We start from the raw sequence: 14,032 nt of genomic DNA, 5'->3' as shown, positions 1-14,032 counted from the left end.
TGGTCAATATAAAATGTCTACTGCCTATAAGCAGGCATAAATTAAATGGGAGCCAATTAACTGAACTGGGTGTTCTTTATCCAGTCACATTCAACTGGTGTAAAGATGATTGACAGTCATATTTAACAAAGTCTATACTTTTTTTTCAAGAGAGTGTGTCTAAGGAAGAACGAGACAAAGGATTTGAGACTGTTGTATTATAATGACATACCATAGAAAACAACATAGATAAAGTGGTAAGAAATGATATGAGGATGAGAACCTTTTTAAAAAGTAATATTGAAGTGTCTCTAGGAGGTGTGTGTCAAAGAATGTATGGAGTTTAAATGCCAGGGAAGTAAAATGGAAATGGTAGAAATGGTGATCAGAGAGTGAGATGCTGGAAATCTCAAAAACAAGCTTTTGCTTTTAAGTGTTTTGTTGATCCATTTGTTCCGATGGCTATCACTGGCTATGCATATGTGATGACTTTCCCTCTGATTATTGTACGACATCCTGGGATAAAGCAAATAAAGACAAGTATATGGGCACAGGTTTCCAGAAAACTACCAAACAGGGCAGTAAATGACAGTTCTCTGAGAATGAATGGGTCTTCGGGCAAGTTACAAACCCATTCTGCACACTCCAGTGATTAAAAGGCTTTCACAGTGACTGATTTGTCTGTTGGTTTTCAAGGTTACATTCAAGCTTGGTAAAGACGGATGGAAATAAGGCTACTTAAAATGTCACACCGCTTTTTCTTTCTGACATTCAGCAATTTCTCTTAAACACTCTTCCAATTTTTATAAGCCTTTGATTAATATTCAGAGTTCTGAATATTATTACTTTGACTATTTTTTTGCCAATATTCTAATCATTTTTATTAAAACAGTGAATTTTTGGAAGTCCTTACTCCACCATTCCCACTGACATCTGGTTTATAAGCACCCATTTATAAGCAATGTAATGTTGGCTGCATATTAAGTATACATTTTCATGTTATTTTTAAGTTTACCAAACAGAAACTCTGTTTTACAACTTATAAGAACTAGAATTGTATTTGGATTGATTGAAATTGAAACTATCAATTGTTTTGTTGTAACTGACAAAAGTTTTATTAAAAAAAATTCTCCCAGAATTATAAAATTCAATGGGTACTTATATTTTCTTCCATTTATGACTTCTTATATTTTGCATTTGATTATGGTACATCTGGAAAAAAATATTATAAGATACACATACACATATATGTAAAAGACAAAAACTTAAAGCATTTACAATTTATCAACGTTGATATTATTCTTAAATTTCCCAATTCTTTTGTGGTGACTTTCCTGCTATATAATTATTAGACTTTCTTCTGAGATATCTATTCAATTTAACATTGTAATGTTTCAACTTCCCCATTATATCATTTTTAACTTACTGAACATGCATTTTTTTATATATATGGTCATCAAAAAATTAGGTGACTTGTAATAAATTAATAATCAGTAGATGAAACCTGGAAAAAAAAAAAACTCAAAACACTAAACTTAATACAGGATCTCAAAACTTTCATTTTAAAGTATCTATAATTAAATACTCATTTAAAAATTAACAAATGTTCCTGAAGACTTGATTTGGAATTATAGATAGGAAAATATGTGTTGTAAAATGATTAGATGCATGACTTATTGGGAAATCTGAGGCTCGGGAACCTTAGAAACAAAAGGTGGATGCCAATACACAACAGATGTTTTGTAATATTTAATATTTCAAAATATAATATGACAATAATAATATTCATTATTATTTAAGACTATCATCATAAGACTACAATCCTTTGCTATACCAGGTTGCTTTAAGAATTAAGTGAGATATATGGTACATCTGTTGGAGCACACTAGTGTTAATCACTACCCTCCCTTGTGAGGCAAATATGACAAAGCAGGAAGAGAGCCAATTGCAACAGCAGGGAATCAACTAATAAGGAAAGAAGAAAGAAAACAGCAGAGAATACAATTAGTTAAATAGTTATCCCTGGACAATATCTTGCTTTTTTCCATCTATAATTCTATTCAATTTTAGCAATACGCTAATATTTTTCCCCAATATAGTCTTATCCTTATTTTTATGGAGTTATAAAATCTGTGTTCATGTTTTCTTGGTTTAAAACACATCTTGGTAGTAAAATATCTAAATAGAAATAACAAATATTGAGAAGAAAATATTTCAAAATAACATTTCAAACCTAAAATCATATTAAGTAATAATTGAATACAGGAGAGTCTGTATAAATTAAAAATAATTCTTGAGGGGGAGAACTCAAGATGGCGCTGTGAGAACAACCCAGGATTGGAGTTCTCGTTGTGTCGGCGGAGAGGTGAGTCTGAGCTGCATTTCCAGACTGATCTTTGTTGCCCACGGAACGGGGAAATTCCCAAGTGAAGAGGAGACGCGGGATGCCAGGCAGATATTCCGCCTGGCGAAGCCGGCAGCCGGGGTGGCGGCGGCCGGCCCTACCCAGTGCTCCCCACAGGGTGCACTTGTCCGGGTGCCCCGTTGAACCGGCAACCGGAGACGTGAGAGGGCTGGACTTGAGACTGAGCTAGACTTGGACAGTGGGCCAGCCCAGGGGATTGCAGGAACAGAGCGTTAGGATTGGCCCAGTGGGACGAACAAAACCGCGATTTCAAACAAGCCCCGTGCAGACGGCCCAAGACGCTCTGAGGGGGAGGGGCGGCCACCATTACCGAGGCAACCCGCCCCAACTGAGATACACGCCCATTGCTGACTCAGCCAGCCGTTGCCAAGGCAACCCGTCCCTACTGAGATACACGCCCACTGCTGACACAGCCTGCCGTTGCCGAAGCAACCCGCTACAACAGAGAGACTCCACCGCAGGGCGTGGCGGAGAACAGCAGAACAGCTGAGCCAGGGTGAGCCTCACAACAGCAGGGCGGAGCCTCTGCAGGCAAACAGTGGCTAGTCTGCATCCTAGCTGGGCAGGACCTCAACGGACATCCAAAAATAAAGCCCAAACCCCTCAACACAGAGCATTTGAGAAAAAAAAGGGTTTTTTTAATGAGCTCTGTTGCAGCAGAATCAAACATAGCAGCCTAACAGCCCTGAATGAACAACACAGCTCACAGCTCAGCAATTAAACCCCTATAAAGTACAAACTGTCTCCTCAAGCAGCTCCCTGACCCCTCTATATCCAAAAGACTGACATTAGGCAGGCGCCATCCTGGGACAAAGATAGCAGAAAAAGAAACTGGTAGCATCCCTTGCTGTGCCACAGCTGCTAGAGGTGCACCCCAGACAAGCAGGGTCTGGAGCGGACCTCAGCACTCGTACAGCGAAGGGGCTAGACCGGTAGAAGGAAAACCAAGCAACAGAAATATTCATCATCAACATTCAGGGTGTCCACTCAGAGACCCAATCGAAAAGTCAGCAACTATGCAGACGACCAGCAGACAAATCCACAAAGATGAGAAGAAACCAGCGTAAAAAGGAGGAAAACACCCAAAACCAGAACACCTCGCCTCCTAGAAAGGACCAAAACTCCTCACCAGCAAGGGAACAAAGCTGGACGGAGAATGACTGTGACGAAATGACGGAATTAGACTTCAGAAGATGGATAATGAGAAACTTTGGTGAGCTAAAAGATCATGTATTAAATCAATGCAAAGAAACTGAGAACCTTGAGAAAAGATTTGAAAAAAGATTTGAGGAAATGATAACAAGAATGGATAACTTAGAGAGGAATATGAATGAATTAAAGGAGCTGAGAAACACAATACGAGAACTTCACGAAGCATGCACAAGTTTCAATAGCCGAATTGACCAAGCAGAAGAAAGAATATCTGAAGTCGAAGACCAAGTCAATGAAATAAAACGAGAAACCAAGACTAGAGAAAAAAAAACGCAAAAAGGAATGAACAAAGTCTCCAAGAAATGTGGGACTATGTGAAAAGACCTAACCTACGTTTGATAGGTGTACCAGAAGGGGACGAAGAGAATGAATCCAAGCTGGAAAATACTCTTCAGGACATCATCCAGGAAAATTTCCCCCTCCTAGCAAGATAGGCCAACACTCAATTGCAGAAAATTCAGAGAACACCACAAAGATATTCTGCAAGAAGAGCAACCCCAAGGCACATAATCGTCAGATTCAATAGGGTTGAAATAAAGGAGAGAATACTAAGGGCAGCCAGAGAGAAAGATCGGGTCACCCACAAAGGGAAGCCCATCAGACTCACAGCAGATCTCTTGGCAGAAACACTACAAGCCAGAAGAGAGTGGGGGCCAATATTCAACATTCTTAAAGAAAAGAACTTTCAACCCAGAATTTCATATCCAGCCAAACTGAGCTTCAGAAGTGAAGGAAAAATAAAATCCTTTGCAAACAAGCAAGTACTCAGAGATTTTGTCACCACCAGGCCTGCTTTACAAGAGCTCCTAAAAGAGGCACTACACATAGAAAGGATCAACCAGTACCAGCCATTCCAAAATCACACTGAATGCTAAAGAGCATCAACATAATGAAGAATCTACAACAACTAACAGGCAAAACAGCCACTTAGCATCAAAATGGCAGTATCAAATTCACACATAACAATATTAATCCTAAATGTAAATGGACTAAATGCACCAATCAAAAGACACAGACTGGCAAATTGGATAAAAAGCCAAAACCCATCAGTGTGCTGTATCCAGGAAACCCATCTCACATGCAAGGATACACAAGGGCTCAAAATAAAGGGATGGAGGAAGATTTACCAAGCAAATGGAAAGCAAAAAAAAGCAGGAGTTGCAATTCTCATCTCCGATAAAATAGACTTTAAAGCAACAAAGATCAAAAGAGACAAAGAAGGCCATTACATAATGGTAAAAGGATCGATAAAACAAGAAGAGCTAACGATCCTAAACATATATGGACCCAATGCAGGAGCACCCAGATACATAAGGCAAGTTCTTAAGGACTTACAAAAGGACTTAGACTCCCACACAATAATAGTGGGAGACTTTAACACTCCACTGTCAATACTAGACAGATCTACCAGACAAAAAATCAACAAGGATATCCAGGGCTTGAACTCAGACCTGGAGCAAGCAAACCTGATAGACATTTACAGAACTCTCCACCCCAAATCCACAGAATACACATTCTTCTCAGCACCACATCACACCTACTCTAAAATTGACCACATAATTGGAAGTAAAGCACTGCTCAACAAATGCAAAACAACTGAAATCATAACAAACAGCCTCTCAGACCATAGTGCAATCAAATTAGAACTCAGAATTCAGAAACAGACCCAGAACCGCACAGCTTCATGGAAACTGAACAACTGGCTCTTGAATGTTGACTGGGTAAACAATGAAATGAAGGCAGAAATAAAGAAGTTCTTCGAAACCAATGAGAACGAAGACACAACGTGCCAGAACCTCTGGGACACATTTAAAGCAGTCTCTAGAGGAAAGTATATAGCAATAAGTGCCCATATGAGGAGAATGGAGAGATCCAAAATTGACACCCTATCATCAAAATTGAGAGAGCTAGAGGAGCAAGATCAAAAAAACTCAAAACCCAGCAGAAGACAAGAAATAACTAAGATCAGAGCTGAGCTGAAGGAGATTGAGACACGAAAAACCCTTCAAAAAATCAATAAATCCAAGAGCTGGTTTTTTGAAAAGATCAACAAAATAGACAGACCACTAGCCAGATTGATTAAAAATAAAAGAGAGAACAACCAAATAGATGCAATAAAAAATGATAAAGGGGAAATCACCACAGATTCCACAGAAATTCAAACCATCATCAGAGAATATTACAAACAACTCTATGCACATAAACTAGTAAACCTGGAAGAAATGGACAAATTCCTGGATTCCTGTGTCCTCCCAAGCCTAAACCAGGAGGAAGCTGAAACTATGAATAGACCAATAACAAGATCTGAAGTTGAGGCAGCAATTAAGAGCCTACCACACAAAAAAAGCCCAGGTCCAGACGGGTTCACAGCCGAATTCTACCAGACACACAAGGAAGAGCTGGCACCATTTCTTCTAAAACTATTTCAAACAATCCAAAAAGAGGGAATCCTTCCCAAATCATTTTATGAGACCAACATCATCCTGATACCAAAACCCGGCAGAGACCCAACGAGAAAAGAAAACTTCAGGCCAATATCCATGATGAACATAGATGCAAAAATCTTCAATAAAATATTGGCAAGGCGATTGCAACAGCAAATCAAAAAACTTATTCATCATGATCAAGTAGGATTCATCCCGGGGATGCAAGGCTGGTTCAACATACGCAAGTCTATCAACGTAATTCACCACATAAACAGAACCAAAAACAAAAACCACATGATTATCTCAATTGACGCAGAGAAGGCATTTGACAAAATTCAACAGCCCTTTATGCTAAAAGCCCTCAATAAACTCGGTATCGATGGAACATATCTCAAAGTAATAAAAGCTATTTATGACAAGCCAACAGCCAATATCATACTGAACGGGCAAAAACTGGAAGCATTCCCTTTGAAATCTGGCACTAGACAAGGATGCCCTCTTTCACCACTCCTATTCAATATAGTACTGGAAGTTCTAGCCAGAGCAATCAGGCAAGAAAAAGAAATAAAGGGTATTCAAATAGGAAAGGTGGAAGCCAAATTGTCTCTATTTGCAGACGACATGATAGTATACCTAGAAGACCCCATCGCCTCAGCCCAAAAACTCCTGAAACTGATAAGCAACTTCAGCAAAGTCTCAGGATATAAAATCAATGTGCAAAAATCACAAGCATTCGTCTACACCAATAACAGACTTAAAGAAAGCCAAATCAAGAGCGAACTGCCATTTGCAATTGCTACAAAAAGAATAAAATACCTTGGAATACAACTCACAAGGAACGTAAGAGACCTCTTCAAGGAGAACTACAAACCACTGCTCAACGAAATCAGAGAGGACACAAACAGATGGAGAAACATTCCATGTTCATGGTTAGGAAGAATTAATATCGTGAAAATGGCTATACTGCCCAAAGTAATTTACAGAATCAATGCTATCCCCATCAAGCTACCATCGACTTTCTTCACAGAACTGGAAAAAACCACCATGAACTTCATATGGAACCAAAAGTGAGCCCGCATAGCCAAGTCAATTCTAAGCAAAAAGAACACAGTGGGGGGATCACACTACTGGATTTCAAACTATACTACAAGGCTACAGTAATCAAAACAGCATGGTACTGGTACCAAAACAGAGATATAGACCAATGGAACAAAACAGAGGCACCGGAGGCAACACAACATACATACAACTATACAATCTTTGATAAACCTGACAAAAACAAGCAATGGGGAAAGGATTCCATGTTTAACAAATGGTGTTGGGAAAACTGGCTAGCCATGTGCAGAAAGCAGAAACTGGACCCCTTCCTGACACCTTACACTAAAATTAACTCCAGATGGATTAAAGACTTAAACATAAGACCTGGCACCATAAAAACCCTAGAAGAAAATCTAGGCAAAACTATCCAGGACATAGGAGTAGGCAAGGACTTCATGAACAAAACACCAAAAGCATTGGCAACAAAAGCCAAAATAGACAAATGGGACCTAATGAAACTCCACAGCTTCTGCACGGCAAAAGAAACAGTCACTAGAGTGGATCGGCAACCAACAGAATGGGAAAAATTTTTGTAGTTTACCCATCTGACAAAGGGCTGATATCCAGAATTTACAAAGAACTCAAACAGATTTACAGGAAAAAAACAAACAAGCCCATTCAAAAGTGGGCAAAGGATATGAACAGATACTTTACGAAAGAAGACATATATGAGGCCAACAATCATATGAAAAAATGCTCATCGTCACTGATCATCAGAGAGATGCAAATCAAAACCACATTGAGATACCGTCTCACGCCAGTTAGAATGGCGATCATTAAAAAATCTGGAGACAACAGATGCTGGAGAGGATGTGGAGAAAAAGGAACACTTTTACACTGTTGGTGGGAGTGTAAATTAGTTCAACCGTTGTGGAAGACAGTGTGGCGATTCCTCAAGGCCTTAGAAATAGAAATTCCATTTGACCCAGCAATCCCATTACTGGGTATATATCCAAAAGACTATAAATCGTTCTACTATAAGGACACATGTACACGAATGTTCATTGCAGCACTGTTTACAATAGCAAAGACCTGGAATCAACCCAAATGCCCATTGATAATAGACTGGATTGGAAAAATGTGGCACATATACACCATGGAATATTATGCAGCAATCAGAAATGATGAGTTTGTGTCATTTGTAGGGACATGGATGAATCTGGAGAACATCATCCTCAGCAAACTGACACAAGAACAGAAAATGAAACACCGCATATTCTCACTCATAGGTGGGTGATGAAAAATGAGAACACATGGACACAGAAAGGGGAGTACTAAACACTAGGGTCTATTGGGGGGAAAAGGGGAGGGCCAGTGGGGGGGGAGGTGGGGAGGGATAGCCTGGGGAGAAATGCCAAATGTGGGTGAAGGGGAGAAGAAAAGAAAGCACACTGCCATGTGTGTACCTACGCAACTGTCTTGCATGCTCTGCTCATGTACCCCAAAACCTATAATCCAATAAAAAATTAAAAAAATAATAATAATTCTTAATTGTAAAATAATGGTTTTCTTTCTTCAGCTGTAAATCAATCAGTTAAGTGATTAATCAAGCTCCCGCTAAACCAAATGGAATCAAATAATTAACTTCATCTCAGTTAATCACTACTTTATTTGGATCCTGGCAAAATTGTGCTACTGCCTATCTGTTCTTATCATTTCCAAATACCTTTGCAAGAGTTTTATGTTAGGAAATGTAATACACCACTCATACCCAACCCGCAAAATGTCTATCTATTCCATAGAACCTGTAAATATACTGCCTTATATGGGGGGAAAAAAAAGATTTCCAGATGTGATTAAGGTTAGGGACACTGTGATGTGCAGTTTTCCTGGAATGTCCAGATGGGCCTAATTTAATCACAGGATCCTAAAAAGCAAAGAACATTTCTTGGCTGTGGTTAGAGAGAGATGCGAAGAGAGATGCAAAAACCAGAACACAAGTAGTGTGAGAAAGACCAGCTTTGTCCTGGCAGGACTGAACTTAGAGGAATGGTCACTAGAAGTGGGAAAAGGCAAAAAGCAAAACAAAATAGCAAAATTCAAACCAGATTCTTACCTAGAGCCTACAGAGAGGAACACAGACTTATGGACACCATGCTCTTAGTTCAGTGAAATTGTGTTAGATTTCCAACCTACAGAACAGTCAGATGCTAAATTTACTTGCTTTAAGTCACTAAATTAGTTACAGTGGCAAAAGAAAACAAACATAAACATTTTCCATTTGGCATTTTTCATCCTGTAATCCCACATTCCCGGTACTAGGACCCTTGTACTGACTGCTGACTGTGCAGCACGTTTTACCTCGGTGTCCCTAAATTGATTCACTTATTCATTTAATGAATATTATCCAAGCTGGACAGGTCTCAGATGCTCCATCTGTAACATGATTTGTCATCTTTTCAGAACATCCCAAGTATATATCCTGGTGTGAGTTCTAATGTAAAGCAACAAAAACTGAGGCAGCATTGTTTAGTAACCCTTAAAAAATAGGTACTATTCACAGACTATCAACTATGTTCCAGGTACTTCACATATGATTTACTGTATTCCTGGTGAATTCCAAGATATGTATTCTAAATATCTTCAAGATTCAGAAACTGTGGCTTAATTTGCTGGTAAGAATCAAATGCAGGATATAAATATAGACCTGTAAATCCCTAACACACATGAAGACAAGTCCCTGTATTTCATAACATTTTTGCATTAATGAGATGGCTTCCTAACCCCAAAAATAGCTACCTAGCAGTCATGTTTCTAATGCCAGATATTTACAGCCATAGGACAGAGTATCAGGGGAATTTGTATCATCCTCTGCCCCTTCCCAAAGTCACTGCTTACTATCTCAATATTCCAGGTCCACAAAGGAATAAAAGCATGAAGCCTAACTCTTCAAAATATATGAGAGAAACAACAGTACATGACAATATTAGATAAAGAATAAAATACTATTAATTATATAATAGAATATATGAAATATACGTGTATTATACAGAATATACAGTTTTCTATATCTATATAAATATCTGTTTGGCCATGAGATATAATTTGAGCATTGAACAATGCATTACTACTATTTCACATAATAAACATCAAGGAAGGGGAATTAATTTTCTCAGCACAAATCAAACCATAAAACTAATTGGCTTGTTTTCTCTTCTAAAAGTCAACTGTGCAGCTAATGTAAATATAAGTATTTGGAAATTATCTTTTTCTTACTTACATTAACCATATTCTTGCTGATTTTATCTGCATAAGTTTGTTAGCAAGTTCTCTTTTAATAACTAGCACAAAGTTAATTTCTAGCCAAGAACTCTTAGCATTGTCATTATTTCAAATGCTAAGAGTTACTGGCTAGGACAAAATGCTAAAAGTAATAAAAGTTCAAATTGTAATATTCTACTGTATGTTTAAAGTTTACTTTTACCAACCTGGTGTTTCTGTTTCAGTCATAGGTAATTCATGAATTCTTTTGATTTCTCATTCATGAAGCAAATTTTTGGCTTCGTTTTGTATTAGCTACAGAAGAGCAGACAGCACAATGGTTTTGAATCTTGCCTTTATAAAGCATATCTTCCAGTGTGAGAAACAGATTTAATTTTTATAGAGGAAATAAAAGGTATATTTTAGAAAGTCAGAGAAGACCTTCTGGTAGACAGGACTATAAAGCTGATGATTGAAGAAAGAGTAGAAATTATCCAGAAGAAAATGAGGTTCAGGAGAGCAAATATTGTTGGCATAGAGAGCAAGAACAGCAAGTGGGAAGGTGGAATGCTTAGAAGAAATGAAAGTAACTATACTTTTAGAACAAATGCAAAGCAGGAAGCATCCATTGGCAAAGCTGGAGAGTTAGAGATTATAATGTAACAGGTTTGTAGGACCATGCTTTATAGAACCATCCTGAGAATATGGAGGCACCATAAAAAGAAAGCTGAGAATAGTCAGATTTGTTTTTCTACCCTAGATTAGTACTAGAGAAAGATTTCAATGAAACTAGTTAGGATGCTTACGTGTATATCCAGGAGGACAGTATAGTGTCCTCAGACAGGAGCAAGTGAGGAAAACTAGAACTCTTGAAAGCACTGTTCCATCCAAAGACCCCATTGTGACTATTCTCTCAGCTAGATTCCAGAAGACAGACACAGGAATGCAAGTACTGCCTGACCTCCCTTATGTGTGAGATCTAAAAGCGTCCATGGCGTAGAAGCAGAGTAGAATGGTGATTACTAGAGGCTGGAGACGGGGGCACTGGAGAGATGCTGGTGAAAGAATGCACAATTTCAGTTAGACAGGATAAAGAAGTCCAAGATACCTAATGTATATCATGTGCCTGTCATTATTACTAATGTAGGCTGACTATTCCCCATCCAACATATCTGGGGCAAGAAGTATTTTAGGTTTAGAATATTTTTTTCAGATTTTGGAATATTGCACGTACATAATGAGATATCTTGGGAATAGTGTCCAAGCCTAAACACAGAATTCATTTTTACTTCATATACAACTTATACACAAAGTCAGAGGTAATTTTATATAATTATTTTAAATAATTTTGGGCATGCAACACTGTTTTGACTGTGACCCATTGCATAGGGTCAGGTGAGGGCTGGTGCTCAAAAAGTTTCAGATATTGGGGCATTTAAGATTTCAGACATAAAGATTATGGATGTTCAGCCTGTATATTGTATACTTGAAAATTGTTAAAAGATTAGATTTGAAAGGCCCTAATTAAAAAAACCATAAGTATATGAGATAATATATGTATTAGTTTGATTTAGTCCTTTCACAATGTATATATATACACACATCAGAGCATCATCTTGTATAGCATACATATGTAAACTTTGTCAATTAAAAATAAAATTTAAAAAGGAAAGACAGGAAATGTGGTCTTTCTAAAGTAATTTGATGGAAATATGCAAGCGGATTATCCGGTTAATGAAATACATGTCAATACATAGGGGTGTATGTGTTTGTCACGTTTTTTTGTTTTGTTTTGTTTTGTTGTTTTGAGGCAGCATTTTAGATTTTGTTCTGTAACCCAGGCTGGGGTGCAGTGGCACAATCATAGCTCACTGTAACATCAAACACTTGGGCTGAAGCAATCCTCCTCAGCTTCTGAGCAGAAAGGACTATGGTTGTATACTACCATGCTTGGTTAATTTTTATAATTATTTTTTCATAGAAATGGAATCTCAAATTCCATTTTTAATGGAATTCCATTCTAATCAAATGTGGACCAGACTGGTCTCAACCTCATGGCCTCAAACAATCCTCATACTGGAACCCTCCAAAGCACTGGCATTATAGGTGTGAGCCACAGGGCCCCACCCTGGATTTGCTTTAAGAGTACACCAATCTAAGATAAATAACTTAATTTACATATTCACTTTCTCAAGGACGTCAAAAATGATACTGTAAATTGTACTACCTCCTAATTATGTTTCTCTCATACCATGGTTATATTATTATCGCGAGAATTTATTTAATTAAATATCATCAGCAGTGGGTACATAAATCATGTAATATTTTTTTCAAAACTCAGACTATTTTTCTAACTCTAAGCTTTGGACATGGCCAAATTTGGATTTTAAGTGTCAACTTTAAACAAAGAAGTTGTACCAAGAAAAGCGGAGAGCTAAAATTGGATTCTGAAATAAGTATTTGAAACAACTTCTATGTAATCACTCACAAACCAAAGAATATTCTTCCTTAAGATTCATAAAGTTCTCAGGACAAACAACAACAAAACACTCTGGATTTATGGGAGGATGCACAAATGCATTCTAGTTATGTAAGTGTAATAAAAATTCCTTATAGAAACACACTCATTTTGACAGTAGAATGTCTAACTAGCATTCATTTATGTCTTACAAATAATTTATAAACCACAGCTTACAAAATCGGCCTATTTACTTTTCTCTGTTAAGTCTATTGTTTTATAATGTCTTCACAAATTTAATAAATTTTTAAGCTACATTTGTTCTTAATACAGTGATATATGTTGTGAAAGGTTGAAGACACAGTTTACCACCCCACTCTGGGCTATCTCCACTTCAGTTTTTCCATTTTGCTCTTACATTCTGCCTCTTTCTGAAGCAAAATTATTCAAACTAATACAATAAATGGCTCACATTTTCACCATCAAGTTAAAATTAAATGAGAAAATAAAGCAGAAGTTAATTTTAAAAGTTATCCCTAAAATAATAGGGATTTGAAGGGGGATTAGTAAATAATTTACATTCATACATGTTTTGGTACACATAACTTCTAGATTAAGTCTTTTAAAGCCATATTCATTTACCTTACCAAGTGCTGTTAGCAACAATATATGTAACAATATACAATATGAAACATTTTTACATATTAACAAATGTGTAGAAACAAAATCGGAAAAATTATTTTTAGAATGCAAGAAATGGAAAATTATTTATCAGAGGTATAACTTGTTTCAGGTTTTTCAAAAAGCAATTTGGCAATGATGTGAGCATAAAACATTGTATAAACTTTGGTAATTTTGATTCTAGAATTCTAATTATAATAAAAATTCTTATTATAAAAATATTGATATTTTAATTATAATTATAATTTAATTATATAAAGATAATTATAATTATAATAAAAATATTGATACTTTCATTTGTTTTTTCACTTTTTAAAAGAAAACTGTCATTTTAAAACCAAAGGAAAAAAAATGAATTTTTTAAAACTGTAGAACATGTCAGTATACTGATTAAATTAAAGAAAGAGAAGAGAGGGAATCTGAGGTATGCCAGCTCTGTGCTATGTTTTGTTCAAAGATATACAAAGCAAATGAGAAAACTATGAACATCTGATAACTGATATATACTGTCTTTCAAAAATTAAAAACTAAGTAAGATGAATAAACCAAGCT

At 37.0% G+C, this 14,032-nt stretch overlaps 1 protein-coding gene across 4 annotated transcripts in view; it reads right to left on the bottom strand.

Annotated features, from left to right (window-relative positions):
• The window catches only part of ROBO1 (roundabout guidance receptor 1), a 1,154,664-nt gene that overhangs the window by 1,069,203 nt on the left and 71,429 nt on the right, over positions 1–14,032 (bottom strand). Inside the window, exons 1-2 of one of the 4 annotated variants that reach the window (XM_078358574.1) lie at positions 11,148–11,165; positions 10,569–10,656 (exon numbers count right to left, since the gene is read on the bottom strand). The exons of the other annotated variants lie outside the window; for them this stretch is intronic. The gene's annotated coding sequence lies outside the window, so the exon portion shown is untranslated. Of the gene's footprint in view, positions 1–10,568; positions 10,657–11,147; positions 11,166–14,032 lie in introns of those variants that run through there. 4 annotated transcript variants of the gene reach the window in all.

Source organism: Callithrix jacchus, chromosome 21, assembly GCF_049354715.1.
Source record: "Callithrix jacchus isolate 240 chromosome 21, calJac240_pri, whole genome shotgun sequence".
Taxonomy (NCBI): Eukaryota; Metazoa; Chordata; class Mammalia; order Primates; family Cebidae; genus Callithrix; species Callithrix jacchus.
This window is presented reverse-complemented; position numbering and strand designations above follow the sequence as displayed.